The sequence below is a fragment of the Podarcis vaucheri genome (assembly GCF_965113315.1).
Source record: "Podarcis vaucheri genome assembly, chromosome: 17".
In the NCBI taxonomy this organism is placed as follows: domain Eukaryota; kingdom Metazoa; phylum Chordata; class Lepidosauria; order Squamata; family Lacertidae; genus Podarcis; species Podarcis vaucheri.
The window spans coordinates 21,845,989-21,871,948 of NC_138755.1; the positions used below are offsets into that span (position 1 = coordinate 21,845,989).

General features: G+C 47.4%; 1 long non-coding RNA gene across 3 annotated transcripts; it reads left to right on the top strand.

The window, feature by feature from the left end:
* Window positions 1-7,212: 7,212 nt before the first annotated feature.
* On the top strand, window positions 7,213-12,055 carry LOC309522164. Of its 3 annotated transcripts, none has more exons than XR_014214934.1 (3): window positions 7,213-7,562; window positions 8,507-8,610; window positions 11,968-12,055. It is a non-coding gene; the product is annotated as an uncharacterized lncRNA (long non-coding RNA). The 3 variants fall into 3 exon arrangements; XR_014214935.1 differs by having other exon boundaries at window positions 7,213-7,539; XR_014214936.1 differs by having other exon boundaries at window positions 7,213-7,439.
* Window positions 12,056-25,960: the final 13,905 nt, after the last annotated feature.

Here is a 25,960-nt window from a genome sequence, read left to right on the forward strand (position 1 = left end):
ACTGCCATGATTCTATGATATAAATGGAATCTGTGGTGATTTTATTTTTAAAATCACAGATGAACGTGGAAACAGGACAAAATGGACTAATGGATGAACACAGGAAAATGGAGGACTGCCTGCGGAGGGCCCGAAGGACCCTGCCCTTGCCTCTTTCCACCTGGCTTGACAGGCTTCACAAGGACCACAGCTGCTGCCCAGCAGAGAGGGCTCCTCTTTTAAATTGTTTTTAATTTTTATCTGTGTTGTTTTAAATGAGACCATCTTGGCTGTGAGCCCTGGAAGACCTGCACCCTGCCTTACTGGCCCTTTCCCATTTGGCCTGGGAGAGTGGAGTGCTGACTGACTCCAGCGACGGAAGCTGAGGCTGTTGAAGTGATTCTTGGGCTGGAGTATTGTTTACGGGGGGTTGAGAGGGCTGTTGCTGTTATTGATATTGTTGTCGTATCTTTAGTTTTAAATCTTATGATTTACGCGGAAATTGTTTCCATTAGGTTGTGTACTTTTTGGTGTGTTTTATTTATTGTTTATGACTTCTGTTATGTCTGTAATTATGTAAATCTTGTCATGTTGTAAGTTGCCTTGTGCATAGTTTCAACTATGGAAAGTCGGCATACAAATAAAATGATGATGATAATGAAAATGGCACAGTCCAGAAATATAGCTAAACTTTAGTCAAAATTCAGCTAAACTTTGCTCAAAGTAAAGGTAAAGGGACCCCTGACCATTAGGTCCAGTTGTGGCCGACTTTGGGGTTGTGGCCCTCATCTCGCTTTATTGGCTGAGGGAGCCGGCATACAGCTTCTGGGTCATGTGGCCAGCATGACTAAGCTGCTTCTGGCAAACCAGAGCAGCGCACGAAAACACCGTTTACCTTCCCGCCAGAGCGGTACCTATTTATCTACTTGCACTTTGATGTGCTTTCGAACTGCTAGGTTGACAGGAGCAGGGACCGAGCAATGGGAGCTCACTCCATCGCAGGGATTCGAACCGCTGACCTTCTGATCGGCAAGTCTTAGGCTCTGTGGTTTAATCCACAGTGCCACCCGCGTCCCTTCTCAAAGTAGACCCATGGAAATTAATGAACAGGATGATGTTAGGTCCACCAATTTCAATAGTTCTGTTCTGAGCAAATGTTAAATAATACCAAGATTTATTTATCCATCTGCTATTGCTAACATGCCCTTGACTGCACTGAGGAACTTCTGACACTTGTACTTTTACTGCTATAAATGGGAATGCCAGAATATGATCTTCTGTCCAAAAGCACTGTATTGGGATGTGTTTGTATGTGTGTACACACACACACACACACACACACACACACACACACACACACTCCTTACTCCTATTTGGCAAACTGAATACAATAGCAAACAGAAAAATCAGATGTGCACCCAACTATCCCAAAAGACCAGTGCAAATATTTCCTAGGACAAAAAGAAAAGCTGGGTTACATATGCCAAGCTATTATATTGACAGTTGTTCCAAGTTTATACAACTTCATGCTGCAGGTGGGAGGTTGTGTAGCTGAACACATGAAAAACATCCTTCCTGGAGAAAGTTATGATACCAGGAATGAAAATCCTAGGGATTTAACCATGCAATCTTACACACACACCCCTCTTGGAATTTAAACTGGCACATTCTGAAAAGAGCCATGATATGTGATAGTGCTAAAATGCACATTTTGGTTCAAAGGCATGCACATTATTAAAAAGACAATGGGAAAGGCATATGGACAACCCATAATCCCAAACCCATTCCCAACAAGCCTTTAATTTGAAACAAATGGTTAGGAAAAATCCCAGGGTTCGGTACATGATTTATACTGAGTGCAGGACATTATTGGAAAAATGCTGTTTTTCCAGTTCTTCACACAGTATTAAAGCATCTGTAAAACTTGGCTAGAAATCTAATGAGAATATGTTCTTTCATGGGGTTTCTGGCATTCTGTTTAAGGTCCCAGCTGGTGACACTGCTAAGTGTAGCATCACTCGCTGGTATTCTGGTATCTCTGGTTCTTGATCTTGGCCAGAACCAGGAAATGATTACAACATTTTCTAGCCTTTGAAAAGACCCGTTTTATTTCACACTTAGCTACAGAGGTCTGGAGGAAAAGGAAGAACGGGGTGTTTCTCAAAGCAGAGAGGCCATCTCAAACAGATCTGTTAAATGAAAGTTGCTCACAGCTTCCTTACACTACACAGCGCAGCTTTGTAGGGCTTACTGTTCTAGCCTCTCCTCCTCCATAAATTCATCTCCGTTCTGATATAATTTTCACCAGCACAGCTGTGACCATTACGTAAGCAGGGGGCAAGCAGCAAAGACCGTCACCTTCTGCTTAAAGCACTCCTTAGGCAAGCAACAACCACAACCACAATTTGGCAACCAAAATTATCACAGTGCTGCTGCAAGGAATAGTGACGATGCTGAAGGTGTTTCTTAGTCTGAAAAAAGTAAGATGAGCAAAGGGGGACATGATAGAGAAGTATTATTTCTACCGGTCAACAAGAGAAAGTGTCCTCACAGTGTGGTACGCTGGTTTGACATCAACTGATAGGAAGTGCCTACAGAGGTGGTGAATACAGCACAAGATATTATGGGCTATCCTGTGAATCCGCTGGAAGAACGTTGCCTCATGAGAGTGAGGAAAATCTCAGGGATGATTCACATCCTGGCCGGCACTTTCTTGATCTCCTTCCCTCAGGCAGAAGATATGGAAGCATGATTAGTTGCACCAACAGGGTAAAGAACAGCTTCTATCCGTGGGCTGTTAGGCTGCTGAATGAAAAGATAACAACAGGGCAACTGAATTTTGGGTTTGGTGTGTGTGTGTCAGTAAACGAGGGGAATTAAGACTAAGAGAGCTGAGTGGGGGGTGCTTGTGTAATCTCACTGTATACAAGTTGTACAAGTGACAAAGTATTTCAATTTCAACATTAAGTTGTACATATTGTGGAGTAAATGAAGAGACTTCCCCCCATCCCATCCCAAGTCTCATAATAATACAATCCAGGATCACCCAATGGACAGGACAGGACAGACAAAAGAAGCACTGTTTCACAACACACTTAGTTTAAACTATAAAAATACTACAAGTTATGATGGTGACCTTCAATTTAGATGACTTTATAAAGGTATTAGATCAGCAGGTGGTGCTGTGGTCTAAACCACAGAGCCTAGGGCTTGCCGATCAGAAGGTCGGCGGTTCAAATCCCCGCGACGGAGTGAGCTCCTATTGTTCAGTCCCAGCTCTTGCCAACCTAGCAGTTCGAAAGCACGTCAAAGTGCAAGTAGATAAATAGGTACCACTCTGGTGGGAAGGTAAATGGCATTTCCGTGTGCTGCTCTGCTTCACCAGAAGCGGCTTAGTCATGCTGGCTGTACACTGGCTCCCTCAGCCAGTAAAGCGAGATGAGCGCTGCAACCCCAGAGTCGTCTGCGACTGGACTTAACTGCCAGGGGTCCCTTTACCTTTACTATAAAGGTATTAGATTAGTGGTTCCCAATGAGCAAAGTACTGCAGACCTCCTGTTTTTCAGAAGCCAAGCCATGGACCCCCTACTTTTGAAAATGTCGATATCTCTGTAGTAGGTTTTGTTATGTGAATTGTGCCACCATACCTTCCAACATGTCCTAGCACAAAACCAGGCCGTGCATCTTCCAAGCCATGCTCCCGCATGAGTCAGGTGACCTGCACATTTTTGCCTGAGAGCATGCCCCCCCCCCAAAAAAACTGAAGGTCCGGAACAGTTGATGGGTACATGTCATGGGGCCCCTGAGTGGGTTACATGGCCCCCCCCCCTGGGATCTGCGGATCACCAGTTGGGAACCACTGTATTAGATAAAGTCAAGGAAGATAAGACTGTAAACAGTTAGTGGTAATGGCTGACTATATATTACCTCCAGGATCAAAAACTCTGAATACAGGGTGGAACAACTATGGATTATTGCCCTTAAATCCTACCTTTGGTCTAACAACAAAGACCAATTGTAATTCTAAAACAGTATAAAAGGGGCATTTTTTTATTCATTTTGTGCCCGCTCATCCTGCTCTTGCCTTTGGAAGTCACAAAAATATCCAAATTATTTGGTTTCATGATGTTCTGCCAACAGTCTCCAATGAATAAAGGAATTAAATGTCATTTTTTGATAATAATAATAACAACACTATAATGTTTTTCACTTCTAAACCAGTATATATAGTGACAATTTTTGCAAAGATGATAGTGAATAAACTGAAGATTACCTTGGAGAATGTAAAGGTTGTTTCTTATGTTTGTGTGTGTTGCTTTCAGCCAAGTTTGTGCTTCTCCACCATGAAAATTTATGAGCTACAGAAGGTTCAAGAAAGATTTGATTGCGCAAAGTGGTAGAAGAATCCTGTAACCCAAGGAAATCACCCTTCTTTACTATAAAGTTGCAATCCTATGCACACCAACTGAGCATTTGCCTCCTGGAACTCATTAAGACTTACTTCTAAGTTGACAAGGACCTGAACTGTTAGGATGGAGATACAGTGGAACCTCAGGCTGTGAATGTGATCCATGCAGCGCCACGTCTGCACACGCGCATGACCCGATTTGGCGCTTCTGCGCATGCTCAAAGCGCAAGCTCCGAAACCCGGAAGTAACCCGTTCTGGTACTTCCGGGTTCGGCGCGTCTGTAACTCGATAACGCGTAACCCGCAGCGATCACAACCCGAGGTATGACTGTATTGTTGAATGCAGGGGGTCTTAGTTCCAAATGAATGTATATTAGATCAGGCCTTTAATGGGATGTAGCACAGATGAAGAGACCAAATCCAAAAGACTTTCATCAAGGACTGATTCCCCGTTAAAACTACTTAATCAAGGTATTAATTTTATACCAGCATTTCCTTTCCCAAGCTATAGCAGAGTATTTTAAGATTATCCAATTATTGCTTAAGAAGCAGTTGAACATCACTAAGAACACATATCCCTCACCTGAGCTCCAACTGCTATCAAGCAGCTTTGGAGCACATCAATTTGAGAAACGTCTGCGCTCTAAACACAAAATGATCCTCATCTGGTTTAACAAATTTCCAAAGACCTCAGTAACTGGAGTAATTGCAATGCATATCCCCATTTCCCACCCACCCCATGCTTAAAGTACAGGCAGAGGTAGGGACCTCCTTCCTAGATTATTCCTAGGATGGCTCAGGGGTCGAATAACTCCATACCCTCCAACATATCTCCGATGAAAATAAGGACATCCTAAGGAACAGTGGGACATTCCAGGGTCAAATCAGAAACTGGGACGAATTCCTTAAATCAAGGACATCCCTGGAAAATACAGACACTTGGAGGGTCTGGTTTCTTAGCTGAGTGGGTGCTGCTAAGAGAGAGAAGAGAGCAGGGCCTTCTCGGTGGTAACACCCACTCTATAGAAGTTCCTCTCAAGAGAAGCCTGCCAGCCTATCTCAGCCTCTGGAAACATGTATGTTCTTATTTCAGAAGGCATTTCCTCTTTAAAGAAAAACTATTATTATTTTTCTGCTCTGTGGAGCTTAGCCGTTCAAGTCAGGTACTTTAATTAATTGTTATGTTTTATTGATTTCTGCAAATTGTCTGAATGCATTTTTACTCATTTGTAAGCTTCCCCGAGGCCCTGTTTACAACATGTGTGTGGCAGGGTAGAAATGGAAATAAATAAACTCCTAACTGTCATTGACTGAACTAATTATGCCCAAATGGCTCCAAACAATTTAAATCAAGAATGTAGTTGATGGAAGGACTCCTGAACAAAAGAGTTCAACAATTAATTACATTAATCAGAATTTTAAAAGATGAAGATTCCTTGGATCTTTAAAACAGCAGCAGCAGGAACAAGCAGATGTTTTCTTGGCAGAAAGAGAAAGCAGCCATGGGAATGTTATTTTTTATCAGTGGTGAAGTCATTCATGTCTAAAACATGTTAACATATTTATAGTTGATAAAGTATTCACTAGTGACACATATTACACTTTTGCCATCGATCCACTGCCAGGGTGCTGTTTTTCAAGGAGAATTCCCCCATGCAATATGAAAGTACTAGTCAATATAAGAAAATTCCAGTCTTAAACATTCATATCTGCGTTTTTAAGTACGGAAGACACCCCAGCACAATTGCTTAGCAGATGGTGATACACTTTTGTTAGTTTAAAATCTTTGTACAGCTTCTGAGGACCTTCATGCAAAACGCAGATTATTTGAGCCAACACTTTCCAGTAGAAAATAAAGATTCTAGACTAGGCTTATTGACTTGAGCAGGGGGTTTCAACCAGTGTGCCGTGGCACCATGGGGTGCCTTGAATGATGGCCAGGGGTGCTGTGGGCAACACTGGCCTCTATCTCTCTTTCCTTCCCTGTCTCCTCTAATGCCCTCTCACGTCTCTGCCTCCTAAATGCTTGCACAGCTGTTTGTTGCAGTAGCCCTGGCTACAAGCTCAACAGCCAAATGGGGCCTCTGGGGCTGGCCAGGGGGTGCTGGTTGCACCCCAAGTCTCCCAAGCCCTTTCCCAGTAAATAACTTCAAATGGACGCATAATTTTAGTTTAAGTTTTTGGACAAAATTTAGGCCACAACTTTATTGATTACAAAACAAATTGAGCGGTATTGGCCTAGGCATTGGTCAGGGACTATAACTGACTCCTGCCTCTATGGCTGGCAGTCTGAAAGGGTAAACACCAAACAAGGGAGCAACATTGGTGAAGATTGATTGAAGCTTACCCTGGGGTTCCTCTGGTCCTGGCATTGCCCTAGCCCCTCAAGTGGACTTTGGACAAGATCCAGGACTCCCAGAATCCTTTACCCTATTCCTGGAGGGGCAGGTGTTGGCCACACCTCCCCTCCCGCACATTTCTATAAACCAATGCCTAACCGCGAAACCTTACAAAGTTGTAACGATTGCTAAGGGGGTAGGCGAAAACCAAGTGGCTAAAGCCAATCTGCCAAATGGAAAAATTCCTAGCCAGCCCCTGCTCCAAAGCAGGTGACCCAAACCAAAGCAAGGCCAAAGCAGCAGCACCTAAAATAGGAAGGGAGGGCAGGTGTTCAGCAGTGCGAAGCAAGTGCCCCACCCCATCATGTTGCCACATTTATAGGTCCACAGGTTCACACCATTCACCCCAATTGGCCCAAACAGCCAAGCACGATCCCGGGGCCCAACAGACAAGGCTTGGGCCACGCCTAGCAACAACGCCCTTTCCCAACCAGCCAACCCACTAAAACCAACCAACTACCCACCAACAACTCTAACAAACCTCGGGCTAAGCCCTTTTATACACATGTAGGCTCCACCTCCAGCTTTCCTATTGGTCTACATTTTTAACCCTTTCCCCCCTGTACAGACAGGCTCTAAACGAATGGGCAAATGCCACAACACTTCATGAGGGAAAGTGTTTGAAAATGGATGAGGGGCTGCCGGCTCTTCAGGCAAGTGATTACATAACTGGACTTCTGAGCCAGTTCCATCTGACAAGCTGAAATGCGTGTGCTGGTAGAACAATCTCTTTAGGCTTAACGCCTTCCAGTTGTAAGAATCGTCATATTACTTAGGTACTCGGGCCTTGAAAGGGGGATTTGCTGGGTTTGGTGTTCACATTTTATTGTTGTACAAGCAGAGATGGCGCCCTGCCTCTGGGCTGTGCTGGTAACAAATCTGCTGCCCGTCTGTATGATCATAGTTGCTTTGAATAAATCCAGGAGATGGAAAGAAATCTTTCTTTCTTTCCGCTAGGCTGACCACAGTATAATGATCCATAACATTCTCCTTGGAAGATGCCTTACTTATAGCAGGTCAGATTATTTGTTCCTCTCCGAATGGCATGGTCTCAGATAAAGGAATTCGATATCACCTTATACCTGTCCTTTCATTTTCTTTTTAACTGGAGATGCCAGGGGTGGAACCCAGGAACTTTTGTATGGAGGGAATAGAATCACAGAGTTGGAAGGGACCCTGAGGATCATCTAGTCCAACCCCCTCCAGTGCAGGAATATGCAACTGTCCCATATGGTAATCGAACCTGCAACCTTGGTACTATCAGTACATGCTCTAACCAACTGAGCTACCCAGGCAGGGGCTCTGCCACTGAACTACAGCTCGTCTCCTAAAAGCAGAAATGTTTGACCTTAATCCCTGTGCTCATAGATTGTATGAATCACTACCCCACCCCCCAAAATTATCAGGTCTACAGTACTGGGTGCGGGGGCAGAGAGTCACGTACAGGCAGTGCGCCACCAGGAATTCCTCTTTTAAACTATCATTTTCACTTCCAGTTTCTACTGAGCATTGCTAGCCTTAGCCCATCAACTCCCAGCCTGGCTTACCAAAGATAGCAGCTGTTGAATAATGTGCTAAATATTTTTTCGCCTCTTCTCATCTCGCTGAGTACACCTGAGCAGTGCAGAGAGCTCTCTGCCCCTCGCCGCCTAATGGGGTCTACAATTACCCAAGTCAAATACTAGATTTCACAAAAAACAAATCCATTTTGTTTCATTAGATGTTTTATCAATCATGATGTGCAGAAATGGAGGTCACAACCACAGTTTCCCATCTCACAGGCAGAGGAATTGCCAGCTTCAGCTGACAGCGGGGAGAATTTGGGTGAGTCTTCTGGTTTTACTGCCAGGGAGTGGGAGAGAAACCTGTGAAGTTTTCTGCCTCAGGAGTCAAAATAACTTGCACATTGTGGGTCTTGGCCCGAGGGAGAAGAAGACATTTGCCGCTCTGCCTCAAATGTCAAAATGTCTTGGTCCAGCCTCATGAAAGCTGCAGCACACTGACCCAAGCGGCAAGTCTATCCACCTCATTGCATAATATGAAAGGACAGGGCTTTGTGCTGGGAGGCAAAGAATGGTTCTGTTTCTCCTGAAACAGTAGCTGCTCCTTTTCCTGCAGAAATTGCTGACTGCATAGCAATCAGGTCAGCTCGGGAACTGGGCCTGGTTACAGCCAACCGGCACCTCTTGATGGACATGTCGCCAGCCTGGCGTTCCTGTTGGATCTCTGTCTCTGCTTTAAACAAAATGGCGACTAATTCTAATCCGCCGTAGTAATCGTCAGTTGGGCAGGAGTATATTGTCCTACTGAACTAAATAAAGGAGAGTAAAGGAGATTTGATATTTTGTCTGCGCACCTTTGGAGATAAAGCACTCCTTCTCAACAGAGGAAGAACTTACCACACAGTGTTATTAGCTGTGGTATTAATTGGCCAAATTAAAATTCAGCCAAGTAGACTGCATATTTAAAATGGCTGGCTGAATATAGCGATCATTTGTCAATGTCCTCTGCTGAATTGTTAGTGAGACAGGCCTGAACGCATTATTCGAGACAGCAAATGAATAGTTCCAGTTGCTATGGATACAGCTCTGGTGCGGGGTAAATGTTCGCCTCTTGGCTCTCCTCCCTACTCTGTTTTTTCCCCCTTTTCTCTTTCTTTTTTTACATTCAGATTTGGAACATTGCAGAATACAGAGGGTAGCGCTGCAATGAAGCTCTGAAAAGTTGTTTTGTGACTTGACTGATTAGCAGGTGTATTAGGATTGATCAACAATTATCTGACCCGAAGTAGTGGCCATATGATGTCTCCTCATTAACTCTCCCCTTTTTTCCATGGTTCAGCCTATGGGATCAAACTGACGTAACTTACAGTAGGAATGTTGTTGTTGTTGTTTAGTCGTTTAGTCATGTCCGACTCTTCGTGACCCCATGGACCAGAGCACGCCAGGCACTCCTGTCTTCCACTGCCTCCCGCAGTTTGGTCAAACTCATGCTGGTAGCTTCGAGAACACTGTCCAACCATCTCATTCTCTGTTGTCCCCTTCTCCTTGTGCCCTCCATCTTTCCCAACATCAGGGTCTTTTCCAGGGAGTCTTCTCTTCTCATGAGTGGAAGATCTGTCCTTCCAGTGAGCACTCAGGGCTGATTTCCTTAAGAATGGATACGTTTGATCTTCTTGCAGTCCATGGGACTCTCAAGAGTCTCCTCCAGCACCATAATTCAAAAGCACCAATTCTTCGGCGATCAGCCTTCTTTATGGTCCAGCTTTCACTTCCATACATCACTACTGGGACAACCATAGCTTTTACTATATGGACCTTTATTGGCAAGGTGATGTCTCTACTTTTTAAGATGCAGTAGATTACAGCAGGAATACTGAGCCTTTAACGTCTAGCATTTATTGACTATAGGTGCACCTCCTTCAAGCACAACCTCAGTAGGAATACACAATGAACTTGTGCCAAAAAGGTTCACACAGGACTAGGACAGGCTGCAAGATGCTCTGTTACTTGGTTCAGGGCGGCAATCACCTGCATTTTTAACCTTTGGCCTAACGCATGCAAAATTCAGGTCTATGATTAGCATTTCTGGAAAAGGACAGGCTTTTCTACAGAGCTACTTTTAAAGCTCTGTGAAACCAGGGTTATAGGAGCACCAAGAGGTTTAGGCAGAGATTTAGGATCAACTCCATTTACATTTTATTTAAGAATCAAGACAGAGAAATTCAGATATTGGACCCTGCTTCCCCAAAGAAAATAAAAGCACAGAATTAAGTAGGTCGCCTTAACTGGTCAGGAAACTTACAAAAAAAACAAGCAAACCCCAAACACAACTACTCACATACCAAAGTGGATGCCACACAAACTACTGGAGGGCAACTTGGGTTTTCATGGTTGCAGATTCTGGTCTTGACTCTCATAAAGAACAAAGGGAATTGGAGAGGGAGGGTGGAATTAAAATGCTCCAATCATATCGCCTGGCATGGTCCTGTCTTCAGGTTGGTTCAGCATCAGTCTTAATTAATAATCATGGCAGAGGAGATGGAGCCCCGTTTGGATACAGAATGATACAGCAGAACTTTGGTTTTCTAACGTAATCCATTCTGGAAGACCGGTCAACTTCCAAAAAGTTCAAAAACTGAAAGCGGAAGCCTCAATACAACAGGGAAACCCAAAATGGAAGCCGCATGGCACGTTCGACTTCTGAAAATCGTTCAGAAACCAAAGCAGTTGCTTCTGGGTTTTCGGCGTTTGAAAGCCAAAACGTTTGACTTCTGAGACACTCAAAAACTGAGGTTCCACTGTATAGATTTTGGTGTCTGTAAAGGTTTGAGGGAAGCTCTCCTGAAGGCAGAGTAAACAGCCTAAGGCCAATGGAGGCTGGAACACAGGCTGTGGGGAGAGACAGACCTCTGCTTTGGGGTCTGTTTGGGTTACTTCATATTTTCTAAGATGCCGAGCCTGTGCTGGACAGCACAAAACACTGTATGGGTATTTTGCTTGTATCTTTGATGCTTATGTTCTGTTTTTGAAGAGTTATGCCAGTAAAACTTTGAATAATACTTCTATGGGCCTGGACATAAAAGGAGTCAGTTCTCATGATTCCAGTCACTTCAGACAGCACAATATTAATATCTGCACAGGGCTTTCCTACCTACCAGCCTGTTTTTCTGCACTCTGTTTCCCTTCAGCTGCCCACACTACTCTATATTGTTTTCTTCCTGGCTGCCACTGAACTTACCAACCAAGAACTCTTCTCTTAATCTTTTTCCTCCCCTAACTGCTGTTGTTGTTTAGTCGTTTAGTCGTGTCCGACTCTTTGTGACCCCATGGACCAGAGCACGCCAGGGACTCCTGTCTTTCACTGCCTCCCGCAGTTTGGTCAAACCCCTAACTGTACTTGTGTCCAATTCAGTTTCCCTCTTGCTTTCACTGTGTCTGTCGTCCTTCTGTGGGATTTTTTATTTCTTGTCCTTTTGTCACTTTCAAGGTGGGTTTTTTAAAAAGTCATGATGAAAACTGACTAACATTTTAGTACTTATTTCTCTTAACATAGTTTTTGTATACAACTTGACCTAATAGGTACCGGTACTTTTTTTTTTGTAAAGCAACGCTCCCTAATATGGTGCATTTGTAATGTCATTTTCACCAATACATGCTTTTTAATGTGCATTTTACCCAGGCATGTGAATTTGCCCTGGCTGGATAAGTGCACTGCAAAATACAGAGAATGTTTCGGTTCGCATATTGTTTTGAAAAGTGAAAATCAGGTAAGGATTGCCCTTAAACGTTAACTTTTTAAAAACTCTTTTTGGTTATTGTTAATTTTAGTTATCTTTTAAGGGCTTAAAATCACTTATTTTAAAAACCTGTTTTCTAATTGGTAATTTTAATATTTCTTGCAAACCGCTTAGAAATTTTATTGCACTCAAGAGCTCTGTTAATTTTGCTAAATAATAAATAGATGTAGACTGAATCAAATTTCCCCCTCACCCCCATTCCTCCTAGCATCCCCAGCCTTCTTCCTGAAAGGCTACTCCATGATGGCCACCAAAGCCTATAATTTTTACTGAACATCCCAGTTCCAGTTATTCTGTAATACCCTTTCCTCTTAGTGATTTCACAAGCCCTGTCAGTTGGCTTGATCTTTAACCTATTATATTTATTTATTTATTCTTTGAATATTTCTATAATGCCATATCATGAAATTATCAATCCAGCTATTAAAACAGAAAACTTCATTTGAAGTGTAAAATTTTAACTTTTAAAATAAAAACATATAATCATTTACGGGGCTAATCAACAATAGCAATTTAAACAGTTGCAAAGGCTTGTCAGCATAGAAAGGTCTTTGAGAGACGCCTGAAAGTCAAAAGCAGGATGCCTGCTAAATTTCTGCTGGAAGAGTGTATTATCATCATCATCATCATCATCATCATCATCATCATCATCATAGTCTCTTGGGAGTTGGACATGCCTGGCGTAGAGGATAACCATGTTGTAAGAACTGGGCTTCCCTCCATCTTAAACTCAGGTGCAAATATGTGAACAAATCATATTTTTCTGCCACATCTTGGTTCTCAAAGGAACACAGACCTGGCATGACCGCCTGGAATCTTTCTGCTGCTCCGCGGAGAGTGGGAGGCGGCCAACTTTTGTAACAATATCAACACGATCACTTTGAACATGGCCTGATATGGGGAGCCAGTGCAGATGTTTCAGCAGACATGTTGCATGCTGTCAGCCACTGACCCCCCACCCCATCTGCAGTCTAGCTACTGTATTCTGGACCAGCCCCAATGGCAATCCCATATAGAGCACCTTATAGAAATCCAGTCTTGCGGTTATCAATTACTTAGAACCAACATTTCTGATTAGGGGTCACCACAAGAACTAGAATGAAGAAGAAGAGTTTGGATTTGATATCCCGCTTTATCACTACCCGAAGGAGTCTCAAAGCGGCTAACATTCTTCTTTCCCTCCCCCCCCACAACAAACACTCTGTGAGGTGAGTGGGGCTGAGAGACTGAGACTTCAGAGAAGTGTAACTAGCCCAAGGTCACCCAGCAGCTGCATGTGAAGGAATGGGGAAGCAAACCCAGTTCACCAGATTACGAGTCTACCGCTCTTAACCACTACACCACACTGGCTCCCATCTTCTTTCCAGAGGGCCCAGTACAATGAGGCAATTAAGGAACAGACCACAATCCCATGTTTTGCTTTGTTTTTTACATCTACCTTCAGGCTAGATGAAGGTTTAGGATGAGTCCTTTTTTAAAATTAAAATACATTGCAGGGTTTTCCCTCTGCCAGTCCAATGGTTTTAATTTATTTCTTAGCGGGGATTATGTCAGATATGAGATAAGATTAGGCTCAACACGTTTCTCTTTCTCACAGGTATAGCATGATGATAACATGATTATAACTCCATCCCCGTTACTAGATCTGGAGATAAGTCGTTGGGGCAGCCATTCCTTTGTCCCTCGTGACATGAAAGGCTGAGGAGCTGTATCAGTAGTAATTAACTTGTGCCATTATCCCATGTGGGGATCAGCGATTGGCAGGAAATGAACCTTTGTCAGCGCTTGCATGCACAGAAGTGCTAAAGCCAAGATATACGACATTGTTCAGTGTCTCTCCTGTAAGCATTTCAGATTTTGAAAGAAGCTAATCTCCTGCGCTATAGCAACTGACAGCAAGCATGTGGAGGTTCATGGTTTCTAGGCAAGGGATTCATTTACACCACGTTTGCCCATTTTAATTCAGCTAACACCCTGATCCTACAGACCTGATAGTCATCAAAATCCCTCCGATTTCAATGCAACAAAGAGGGCTCCTTCACAAGCCACATTTTACTGAGTGCCCTTGCTATTGGCTTCCACAGGTATGGCTTCTCAAATGCCCACCCTTTGAATCAGTGAAGGCTAACATGTAGCCCTACAGATATTGTTGGGCTCCTAGTTCCCAGTACGCTCAGTGGTCAAGGATGATGAGAGTTTTACCTCAACATCTGAAAAGTCACTGCTTCAAATCATGAGGAAACTACTGTATTTTTTCGTGTATAAGACACCCCCTATTTTTGGGGACTCCAAATAAAGAAAATGGGGAGAAATGACCCCATGTATAAGATGACCCCCCTTTTCTTAACATCATTTTTAAAGAAAAAAACCTATACATGGAAAAGTATGGTATTTATTGCTGCACATGGGTGATTTATGGTAAATTGTACAAATGAGTCTATTTCTTAAATTCATATCACATACACACCATACCTTTAAAGGACTCTTACACCATTTTAACCATCATGGCTCACCTCCCCAAAGAATCCTGGGAATTGTAGTTAGTTAAGGGTGCTGGGAACTGTTGCTCTGTGTGGGGCCTCCTAGCAACTTGCAGTACCCTTAACAAGAAGCTTGCAGCATTGTAACCTGGAAGCTGCTTCTAGCCTCAAGCGATGCTATCAGGTCCTAGCTCAGCTAGGGAATCTGGAGTTGCCAATTATAGACAAGTCCAACCTGAGCATCTGGAAATCTCTCACCTGAAGCTTCTGCCCAGGGACTCTTAAGAAGAGTTGCAATGTTTTGGGATCCGCACCAAAGAGTTGGAGCTACTCTTCACTGAGTCAGTTACCATGCACTGAATGTTCCAGTGTAACACCTAGAAATGCCAGACTGAATGCAGCCAGTTGATATCTGAAAAACAGTGTGCCATTCAGGTATGCTCATTGGGGGAGCAGAGATTGTCTGTAAGTACCTGCTGAGTAAATAGCAATCAATGGCAAATATATAAAAGTAGATACACTTTTAGACCTATGGTAACTCTGCTGCCAAAAGGTTTCCAACGAGTCATTGGAAGATGTTTCCCAGTTTCCCCAGTTTCCCAGATGTTTCCCAGTTTGCTTCTGTATTTGAGTTGGTTTTAGATGTTTTAAATGCTTTCTCATCCATGAGTTCATTGCCCAGGTCTCCTTTGGGAGGCAGGGAGAGATCTACATTTTAGTAATAGTGGCATCCGTCCATCTCAAGCAACAATGGAGTGTGCTTCTAGGGGTGAAGTCAAACCACCACATTAGCAGGACTGAAGGGTGCAAGCCTGGGCAATGTGTACGGAGGTCCTGGGCTGCCCAGATGACAGGACCCTCCTCTCAGCTTCGCTGACGTGGTGCAAAGAAAAGCAGAGCAATACGTTTGGCACTGTCACGGTCTGGTCTATGGGTGATCGAAGTCCTGGCTGAGGATGTCGGGACCGGGGGCAAGATGACGGGGTGGGAGCAGGAACGAGAGTCCAGAAGCCAGGGGTCCAAGGATCAGGAAGCAAGGAGTCATGAAGGGTCCGAGGGTCGAGAAGCAAGGAGTCAAGCAGCCAAGGTCCAAGGATCAGGAAGCAAGAAGCCAAACGCAGCAAGGCAGGAAACGAGTTGCTGTGGCAAAGAGCTGAAGGGAAATGCTAACCTTATATCCCTCCCTGGCTCTTGCCACCAGGTGCAGTGAGTTACCAAGTGGCCTCACCTGTGCGGCCATGCCTTGCCTCTCCAGAACAATCTTAGGAAGGCCCCAGTCCTGCAAAGTCCTATTGGCTGCAGGAGTTGCAGGAAGGAGTGCCATACAGCCATCTAAGAGACTCTGCTCTGGATTTGTGTAGGGTTTACTCTTTAGACTTTTCTTCTTCTGAAGATATCCAGCAAGGCTGCAGAGGTTTAAGATCAGCTGTCAGGGGTTCAGGAGCAGAGACGCAGAGAAGGGAGGAAGCAGAGAGCGAGGGGGAGGAATCCGAAGGGAAAATGAGTGATGATGACGACCCGAGATCTCCAAGCCTAAGCAGTGAGTCAGAGGACTCCCAAAAGGGAGCCCCAGTGAGCAGAGCAAGGGGGGGATCCGGGGGGACACCCCAGGAGGAAGGGAACAGAGGAGATTCAGAGAGTAGCAGCTGGAAGTCGGGACCCACGCTCATAACTGAGGGCGGCAGCAGCTGGAAGTCGGGACCCACGCTCAAGACTGAGAGCAGCAGGGAGGAAGGTAGCCAGGCATCGGGTTCCGGAGGCTGTCAGCAGGAGGGAGGGCACGAGTCAGGGGTGGTCACGCCCTCCTCAGAGAGCGAGGCAACGGTTAAGAGGAAAGTAGAGAGTTGGGCGCGCGCGCCAAGTTCAAATGCAGCGGAAGCTGGAGCAGTAAGCAGCCCGGAGAGTGAGCCAGGTCCCAAAGCCCGCCGCAAGGAGGCAGAAGGATCAGGGGGGTCAGCGTCAGAGGAGAGTAGAAGGGAGGAGGCCCAGGGGGACAGAAGGACCCAGAGACGTAGGGAGAGGCGAAGGAGGTGGAGCAAGGCTAGGGTATTAAGCTGGTGTGCAAGAGGCGGGGACTCAGACGGGTCTTCGCCGACCTAGGGCAGAAGGTGTAGAGCTGCACGCTGCAGTTCGGAAATGAAACCTGTGACTTAATAAAGACTCTTATAAAGTGAACGCTGGCGGACTTGGTCCTATGTGAGCTGGGACTGGGTGGCAGCTCTGACAGTAAGACCCGTCTCCAGAAAAGCTTCGGACACCTGATATCTCGCAGCGGAGAGAGAGGCAGCTGGAGGAGGGGATCGGTGTTTGGGAGCAAGCTCACGACGGTTAGCAGAGATGACGGAAGCAGAGACAGTTGCAGCGCTGCAACAGGCAGTTACCCAATTGAACGCGGAGGTACTGGCATCCAAGAAGAGGGAGGAGGATGCGGCAGCCGCCTACAGAGATCTCCACGCCAGGTTTGAAGCATGGGTTAAACACGGGCAGCCAGGACCCAGACCGGAGGGGGTTGGGTTGGCACGGAGAGCAGGAGGGCTTGTGGCTCACTTCGATGGGAATTTACAACAGTACCCCAATTTTCGAGCAGACGTAATGTGCGCACTGCAACTGCTGGCAAAAGACTTTAGAGATGAGGAAGAGAAAGTGGGGTTCATACTATCCCATTTGCATGGGGATGCTAAAGCGTGGCTACGCAATTTGTGGAGGGATAAAGATCCGGCGCTTCAGAATGCAGGTGCCTTTATCAAAGCGATGGATGCGTGTTTTTTGTCTACTATTGATGTGGATCTTGCCCGACGGGAGATTCATGGACTAAAACAAGGGAGGGCAAGCGTCCGGCAGTACCACGCCCGCTTTTTTGCGCTGGTCAGTGCCTTAGAGTGGGACCGGGATTCGCCCCCTGTCAGAGACCTGTTCTGGGAGGGTCTAAGCTCTGCGGTCAAGGATGAGATTGCAAGGGGGGAGAGGCCCCGAAGCACGCAGGAGGTGGTCCAAAGGGCGCTGACTGTGGGGGTGAGGCTGGAAGAACGTCCATGGTGCAGAGATGAAGGACGTGGAGGGCGCGAAGCAGCGAGAAGTTTCTCTTTCATTCCAAGAGAAGCAGCGCGTGCGCAATCCACACCTCCGCCTGGAGGGGGAGGGGAACCGATGGAGGTTGGAGGTGCAAGGGCTCAGTCAGCAGCCAGAGCCCAAGCACCGACAGCAGTGAAAGCGAAGCCTCCTAGAGGGAACAGGAAGTGTTACATCTGCGAGGATCCAGGCCATTTGGCGAAAGAGTGTCCCCGGAGGCTCCACAAGCACACTGCAGCCTCAGCAATGGTGACTGCAGCAACGCAGCAAGGAGAACCACAGCAGGGAAACGACGATGTCTGGCTGGAGACAGAGGCACTGGGGCCCAGCCAGACGCATCAGTGAAGCAGTCCCCAGCGATCTTGCAACCCACGGACCCCCTCCCACCCAAACCAGTAGTGCAGCTCACAGCATCTCTCCAGCTACCCGATGGCGTCACTATCGAAGTGCCGCTTTCTGTGGATTCTGGAAGCAACGCAGACTTTATAGCGCAGGATTTTGTGGAGCAGCACGCTATACAGCTACTGCCTGCCACTCGGCCCCTGCAAGTCGTCACAGTGGATGGCAGAGAGTTGCTAGGGGGGCAGGTGGTGAAGCAAACGCCACCGATGGTGATGCGCCTTGGCAACCACAGGGAAGTCATCAGTTTTAATGTCACCCAACTGTCGGACACGCCCATTCTGTTGGGCATGAGTTGGCTGGACAGGCACAGTCCGACACTGGCTTGGTACCAGAGACAGCTGATCTTCGGCTCCTCTTATTGCGCAGAACACTGCATCCTGCCCAGACAGGAGGGAGAGGAGGAGGAATCACAACTGCAGTTGGGAACGTTGCAAGCAGTCCCCCACAAATACGCAGACTTTCTGGAGGTCTTCTGCGAGAAAGAGGCTGACAAGCTACCACCGCACAGGCAATATGACTGCAAGATTGACCTCCTACCAGGGGCGACGCTGCCGAAAGGGAAGCTGTATTCCATGTCTGAGGACGAATTACAGGAACTCAAACAGTTCATAGATCACAATTTGCAGCGCGGTTTCATCCGGGAGTCCAGGGCAGTAGGGGGCAGTCCTGTTTTCTTCGTGAAGAAGAAAGACACGCCCCAAAAAAGACTGGTGGTGGATTTTCGCCTCTTAAACAAGATGACCAAGCCTTCTGATTTCCCCATGCCCAGGATTGACGACCTACTAGCGACGGTGCGCAAGGGACGCGTGTTCACCAAGTTGGACCTGCGAGGTGCGTACAATCTCATCCGCATGAGGGAGGGCGATGAGTGGAAGACAGCCATGTTCACGCCTCTGGGCACCTACGAATACAGAGTGATGCCGTTTGGATTGCAAAACGGTTCTCACTGTTTCCAAGCTTTCATGCATCATGTGTTGGCGGGACTCCTTTACAAGAAGTGCGTCTGCTTTCTGGATGACATCCTGATATTCTCCGAATCGCAGCAAGCCCATGACCAAGATGTTCGGGAGGTGCTGAAGAGGCTGCAGCAGCATAGACTGTACGCCAAACTGGAGAAGTGCCAGTTCGACACGACGGAGGTGGATTTCTTGGGTTACAAGTTGTCGGACAAGGGGCTAGCCATGGACAGCGCCAAGGTTCGTGCGGTGTTGGATTGGAAGAGCCCGCGCAACCGGAAGGAGGTCCAGCGGTTTGTCGGCTTCGCCAACTTCTATCGCAAGTTTATCAAGGGGTTCGCGATGCAGACGGCGGCCATTACGGACACGCTAAGCTCCAAGAAAAAGAAATTCATCTGGACGGAGCAGGCGGAGCAGTCCTTTCAAGCACTCAAGCGTCTCTTCGCGTCGGAAGAGCAACTGCTGCATATCGACCCCAGCAGACCGATGCGGGTAGAGACAGACGCGTCCGATAGAGCAGTGGGAGCTGTCCTGCTGCAAAGGGACCCACAGGGGGTCTGGAGGCCGGGAGCGTTCTACTCCAGAAAGCTCAGCAAGTCGGAGCAGAACTACACCATCTGGGACAGGGAGTTGCTGGCCATTCATGCAGCTTTCAAGGCGTGGAGGCACTTCCTGATCGGCGCCAAGCACACGGTGCAGGTCTGCACGGATCACAAGAATCTGGAGCACTGGCGCACGGCTCAGTTCCTGAACCAGAGGCAGATACGTTGGGCGGAGTTCTTTGCTGACTTCAATTTCCGAATAGAGTACGTCCCAGGCGACACCAACGTCATGGCGGATGCACTGTCCCGCAAACCGCAATACCTCGAAGAGGCGACGCCAGCGGCAGCCATGCACATCTTCGCGCCAACAGCGTGGGCGTGCGCTTCAGCCACAGTAGACCTGGATGCGGTGCGGCGGGCGTTGCAGGACGACTCCTTCGCGCAGGCGAAGATGGCAGAGGTGCACAAGGGCACGGCGAAGGGCGACGAGTTCCAGATACGAGACGGCTTGCTCTTACGTAAAGGGGCCATCTACGTGCCGGGAGACGAACTTCGCGCCAGGGTACTGCAGCAGCTGCACGACGCACCCACGGCCGGGCACTTTGGCACGGAAAAAACGGTGGAATTAGTCGCAAGGGACTTTTGGTGGCCCAGACTGAGAGGGGAAGTCGCGGACTACGTTGCGAGGTGCGACACCTGCCAGAGGGCCAAACCGGTGCACAAACCACCGGCGGGACTGCTGGAACCGCTGCAAACGCCGTTTGAACCGTGGGAGAGGGTGGCCCTGGACTTTGTTACGGATCTACCCAGCTCGAGAGGCAAGACAGCTGTACTAGTGGTGGTGGACTTGTTCACCAAGATGGCACATTTCATTCCGTGTGCGAAGGTGGCCACGGCGGAACAAACCGCCAAACTGTTCATAGATCACGTGTTCAAAGTGCATGGTCTGCCGCGGTCTATCCTGTCCGACCGCGGGCGCCAGTTCGTCTCGAATTTCTGGCAGAAGCTGATGAGTTTTCTAAATGTCAAGGTCGATCTGGCATCCGCAAGACACCCGCAGACCAACGGGCAAGCAGAGAGGGTCAATGCCATCATGCAGCAGTACCTGAGATGCTATGCCAATCAACAACCTGCGACCTGGGTGGATTACCTGCCGCTCGCCGAGTTCGCTTACAACAACACGAAGCACGTGTCCACAGGGGTGACGCCGTTCTTCGCCAACAATGGGAGGAATCCCAGAACCTTCCCGGGACGGGAGAGAGTGGGGGACGGAGAACCACAGACGGCGGACGCGTTCGCGTCAGAGTTGCAGGCGGTACACGATCAACTCAGACGGCAGCTGGAGCTAGCTAAGCACGCCTACAAGGTGCAAGCTGACAAGCACAGGCGGGTTGGCGAAGAGATCCAAGTGGGAGACTGGGTCTGGTTGGCAGCCCACGCAGTGCCGACCAGGTCACTAGCCAAGAAGAAGTTGGGGCACAAGCAAATTGGTCCGTACCAAGTCGAAGCACAGATCAACCCGGTAGCCTTCCGACTGGTGCTGCCGGAGGGTTCCAGAATGCATCCGGTGTTCCACAGGTCGGTGCTCACTCCCTACAAGGCACCTCACAGATTCCAGGAGCCAGGGACGGCACCGAGTCCGTTCCGGGAGCGGACGGAGACGCGAGGGGTGACGCAGCAAGACCCCATCAACGAGGTCACGGAGATTTTGGACTCCAGATGGGGGGAAGAGGGAGTCGAATACCTCCTAGCCAGAGAGGGCACCCGGGCCAGCGCCAATAGCTGGGTGCCAGACTACGCTTTGGAGGAACCCCTGCTCAAGGACGAGTTTCATGCCCTTTTCCCACACAGACCCATGCCAGCGAGCTTCTTCGACGACTGGCTGTTCACGCCCACACTTTCTTCCAGCACGTTCCATGGATTCGACTCGGACGGGGAACCCGCACTGAGCACCCGTTCCCCAGAAGGATCGCCGGCGGGTTCGGCGTCAGACACCTCGTATTGGTGGGACGATCGACCGGAGGAGCAATGGCGCCGGAAGTGGCTGGAGATGCCAGGTCGAGCGACCGACGCAGAGACTGACATGGACGTGTTCGGGGAGGACCTTGGGTTCGAGCACGGCGGTACAGAGATGGAAGCGGAACAGGTCAACGTCGGCGACCGCGAGGAGGAAGACTCGGAGGTCTTCAGTTGGCGGCCAACCACGGGGAGCGAACTGTATCCGGCATTCCCTCCCGTGATGATGGAGCACCCAGCACCCACACCTGAAAGCGGGGAGGGGGGGCTTCGAGGGGGGGATGGATGTCAGGGGTTCAGGAGCAGAGACGCAGAGAAGGGAGGAAGCAGAGAGCGAGGGGGAGGAATCCGAAGGGAAAATGAGTGATGATGACGACCCGAGATCTCCAAGCCTAAGCAGTGAGTCAGAGGACTCCCAAAAGGGAGCCCCAGTGAGCAGAGCAAGGGGGGGATCCGGGGGGACACCCCAGGAGGAAGGGAACAGAGGAGATTCAGAGAGTAGCAGCTGGAAGTCGGGACCCACGCTCATAACTGAGGGCGGCAGCAGCTGGAAGTCGGGACCCACGCTCAAGACTGAGAGCAGCAGGGAGGAAGGTAGCCAGGCATCGGGTTCCGGAGGCTGTCAGCAGGAGGGAGGGCACGAGTCAGGGGTGGTCACGCCCTCCTCAGAGAGCGAGGCAACGGTTAAGAGGAAAGTAGAGAGTTGGGCGCGCGCGCCAAGTTCAAATGCAGCGGAAGCTGGAGCAGTAAGCAGCCCGGAGAGTGAGCCAGGTCCCAAAGCCCGCCGCAAGGAGGCAGAAGGATCAGGGGGGTCAGCGTCAGAGGAGAGTAGAAGGGAGGAGGCCCAGGGGGGCAGAAGGACCCAGAGACGTAGGGAGAGGCGAAGGAGGTGGAGCAAGGCTAGGGTATTAAGCTGGTGTGCAAGAGGCGGGGACTCAGACGGGTCTTCGCCGACCTAGGGCAGAAGGTGTAGAGCTGCACGCTGCAGTTCGGAAATGAAACCTGTGACTTAATAAAGACTCTTATAAAGTGAACGCTGGCGGACTTGGTCCTATGTGAGCTGGGACTGGGTGGCAGCTCTGACATCAGCGTTTTCCTTTGCTGAAATACACTACCCTCCCCGGTGAACGAGCCCCATCTGCCCCATCTGCATTCCCCTCTGCAGCATGTGCAGAAACCACATTCTTGACTGTTGCTGCCACTATTAGTCTTGTCTGCTCAATCTACCGGAACCTGTCTTTGCATGCAGGGGAAGTCCTTAACTCACTGAGCATTTGAGACCCACTGACAACCCTCACCTGGTTTAATCAGCCAGTCGAAGCCATGCTGACAGCTTCTAAGAGCCACAAGTGAGATTTGAGTGCAGGGTGGGATAGATATATAATAATAGTTGTTGTTGGCACCCGTCCATCTCAAGAAACAATGGAGTACGCCTCTGGGGGTGAAGTTAAACCAGGAGTTGCTGGAAGGAGGTGTAGAAGGCACCATCCAACTGTATTAGAGACTCCACCCTGGATTTGTGTAGGGTTTACTCCCTAATCTTTTTTCTCTCCCAAAGATATCCCATGAGGCAGTGGAGGTTAGATGGGCTCCCTTCCCATGTTGACGAGTTCCATCTGCCCTTTCACAGTATATAAGTTGTTTAAATGAATGAATGCATACCATGTCATCACCCAAGCTAGGCTTGATACAGTCACTGAAGTTCAAAATACTGAAAGTGTCAGGGTCTGGAAGAGAAAAACCCGATGGAGGATAGATCTGTCAAAGGTTATTGGTCATGACAGCTAAACTGAAACTCCATATTCAGGGACTTATGACTATTGTAGGCCACAGCAACCATCATCCCTGTGTTAGAATTCCTATTCCCTGATTGCAGTCATGGGATTGTTGTCTATCACATGATGTATATGTTTTGACTCCACAGTGGGAAGTGACGGAGACAGGATGTTTGTTGTGTTACTGTGTTCTGTGAAGTAGGACTATTGTCCTTCGTTCTTTTTCTCTTTGCTGTCTGATGCTAGAGAGAAAGGGAGCCATGTTGCAGTGCTCCGTGTGTGTTTATATATAAATAAAGTAGATTAGTCAAAATGCTGATTTGCTGAGGTCTGTTGTGGATCCCTAAGTGTGCCGATGTCTGTTGGCATCGGTCGCTGTGATATTCAGGCTGAAGAAAGCTTGTGAAGCTCCTGAATGAAAGCCCAGGAGGGAGAGAACATGCCAGTCGGGCATGTGTCTCTGCCAGGGTCCTACTTGAGTGTAGGCTGAACTCCCGACACCCTGATGCCAGCCATGATGCCTGGAACTCATGAGGGTTGGAGTCCAACAACAACTGGAAGGTCACAGATTCCCCATCCCTGAATCAGTGGTATAGCACAGATGGGGCTTACGAATCTCTTTTTCTACTTTGCTTGTCTACCATACAGGTAGCAGCAAAAAGCTCTCCAAACTGGCAGAAAGCCCTAATCTTGGTTCATGCAAGTTCTGGGTGGTTAAGCATGATGTTGGAAGTGCAGTTATTGTGATGTCCAGCCTCATCTCTTGAACCAAGAACCCAGCACTTTCCATGGTCTCCTTCACCACCCTTGATTCTAGTTCAGTAGTGGAAGGTAGCACAGATAGCCTCAGGATGGGCTTAAGGAGATATTTTTAAACCCATTTCAGCCACATTGTAGAAAGGGGACCAAATAAAACAGACATCCCATATTCGGTAGACAATTCTGGATCAGCCCCATCAAGCAAGGATTCAAACCTATCTCCCTGAGGTCCAAGACCAGCAGTCTGCCCACTCCGGCTCAGCTGAACTGCTTTTGAGCAGTTTTTAGAAGTCAATTTACCTCAGGAGTAAAATACTCAGTTGGGTCTCCTCCTTGTTTAAATGTCACCAATTCCTTTTAGTAGAATCACAATCTATTAGGAATAAATAAATTCTTATATTTGATACAAACACCCAAGGGCAATAATCTACAGTATGGGCCATTGACTTGGAAAATGTAATTACGAAATTAATGCCATTTTTGATTTATGAGAGGAGTGCAACACAGTTGAAAACTACAGCATGTGTACTTTTTTTAAGATGTGGATTTGAAGTATACAAATATCCTAAAGCAGGTTAAATGAAATGGTGTTTTTTTTTTGTTGTTGTTTTAAATGAAACTTCTTCTCTTCCCAGAGTTTGATGGAACAAAAATACTGAAATAGGACCCCACAACAGATCAATGTAGACTGTGAAGTATTTTGTGGGTTGTGACATAGAGTAGCTGACTTCTCAAGGTAGAAAACCAGGGCCTTTGGGCAGCAAAAATAATGGTGATTATTTACAGGGAATAGTAGGCTGTCCCATCCTATCTCAGCTGCCTTTCTTGCTAAGTAGAGGACACAGGAATCATCACAGCTTGAGCCACTGCCGCTTTCAAACCAGGCTGCTTGTGTGAAATAGCCCCTATGAATTAAACTCATTCTCCAATCTGAGGAACTGCTCCAAGCAATAAGGAGTTAGTGTCTAACCCACACATGTGACAATACTTACTGAGATGATCTCTCTCTCTCTCTCTTTCTCTCTTTCCACAACCTTCCCACCATTTTTAGGCAACTGAGCCATCTGTATCATCTTGCCAAGTGGCAAGGAGAAAGATACCACACTTTGCGGGCAGAGGAGGGGAAATATGTGATAAAATGTCCACAATTCTGTCAGAAACAGGAGACAAGGGAGACAAGTGACATCCATAACCAACATACGAGAAGCAGAAAAGCTGTGTTCAGGCAAAGAAAGCTAGACTCTCCTCACAGGATTTAATATAGTCAGGTGATTACAGTTTTTCTTCCACTTGGAAAGAGCTTTGGGAAAAAAACAAAACCCCTCTCCATTGCAGGTATAATGATGAATGAGAGTTAAACAGGCCAGCCAATTTAAATACTGTGATATATGGGTTGCTGAGAATGGTGATTGTGAGGTAATACAATGCAGCCTTCGTTGTACTGTTGGAATATGGTATATATCTTGAATGACAAACACGTGCCTGTAGGTTAGGGTCTAGTTGTCCAGAATAGTGGTTTGCCTGCTAGTACTGCGTAGTGGAGAAGCGATGGATGGCAAAACTCATGCATCTTCTATAGATGACTGGATGTGAACTGTTGTCATATGGGAAAGAGTTACATTCAAAGACATGGGGTTGCATTATTGTGGTTTTTAGTGATGGATTAGATCATCAAAAGTGGGTCAAAGGAGTAATTAGATGGAAGGCTAATGAGTTCTTTTTTAAACAGAATAATATTAAGATTTGCTGTTCCTAATGGATTTAAGATAAACCCCCAATGTCTGAATTCACCCTCCGTTATTATGATGGTAAACTGTTTCTCTTCTTCTTGTTACTACACCTAATATTACAATTATTTATTATTATTTATTTAGTT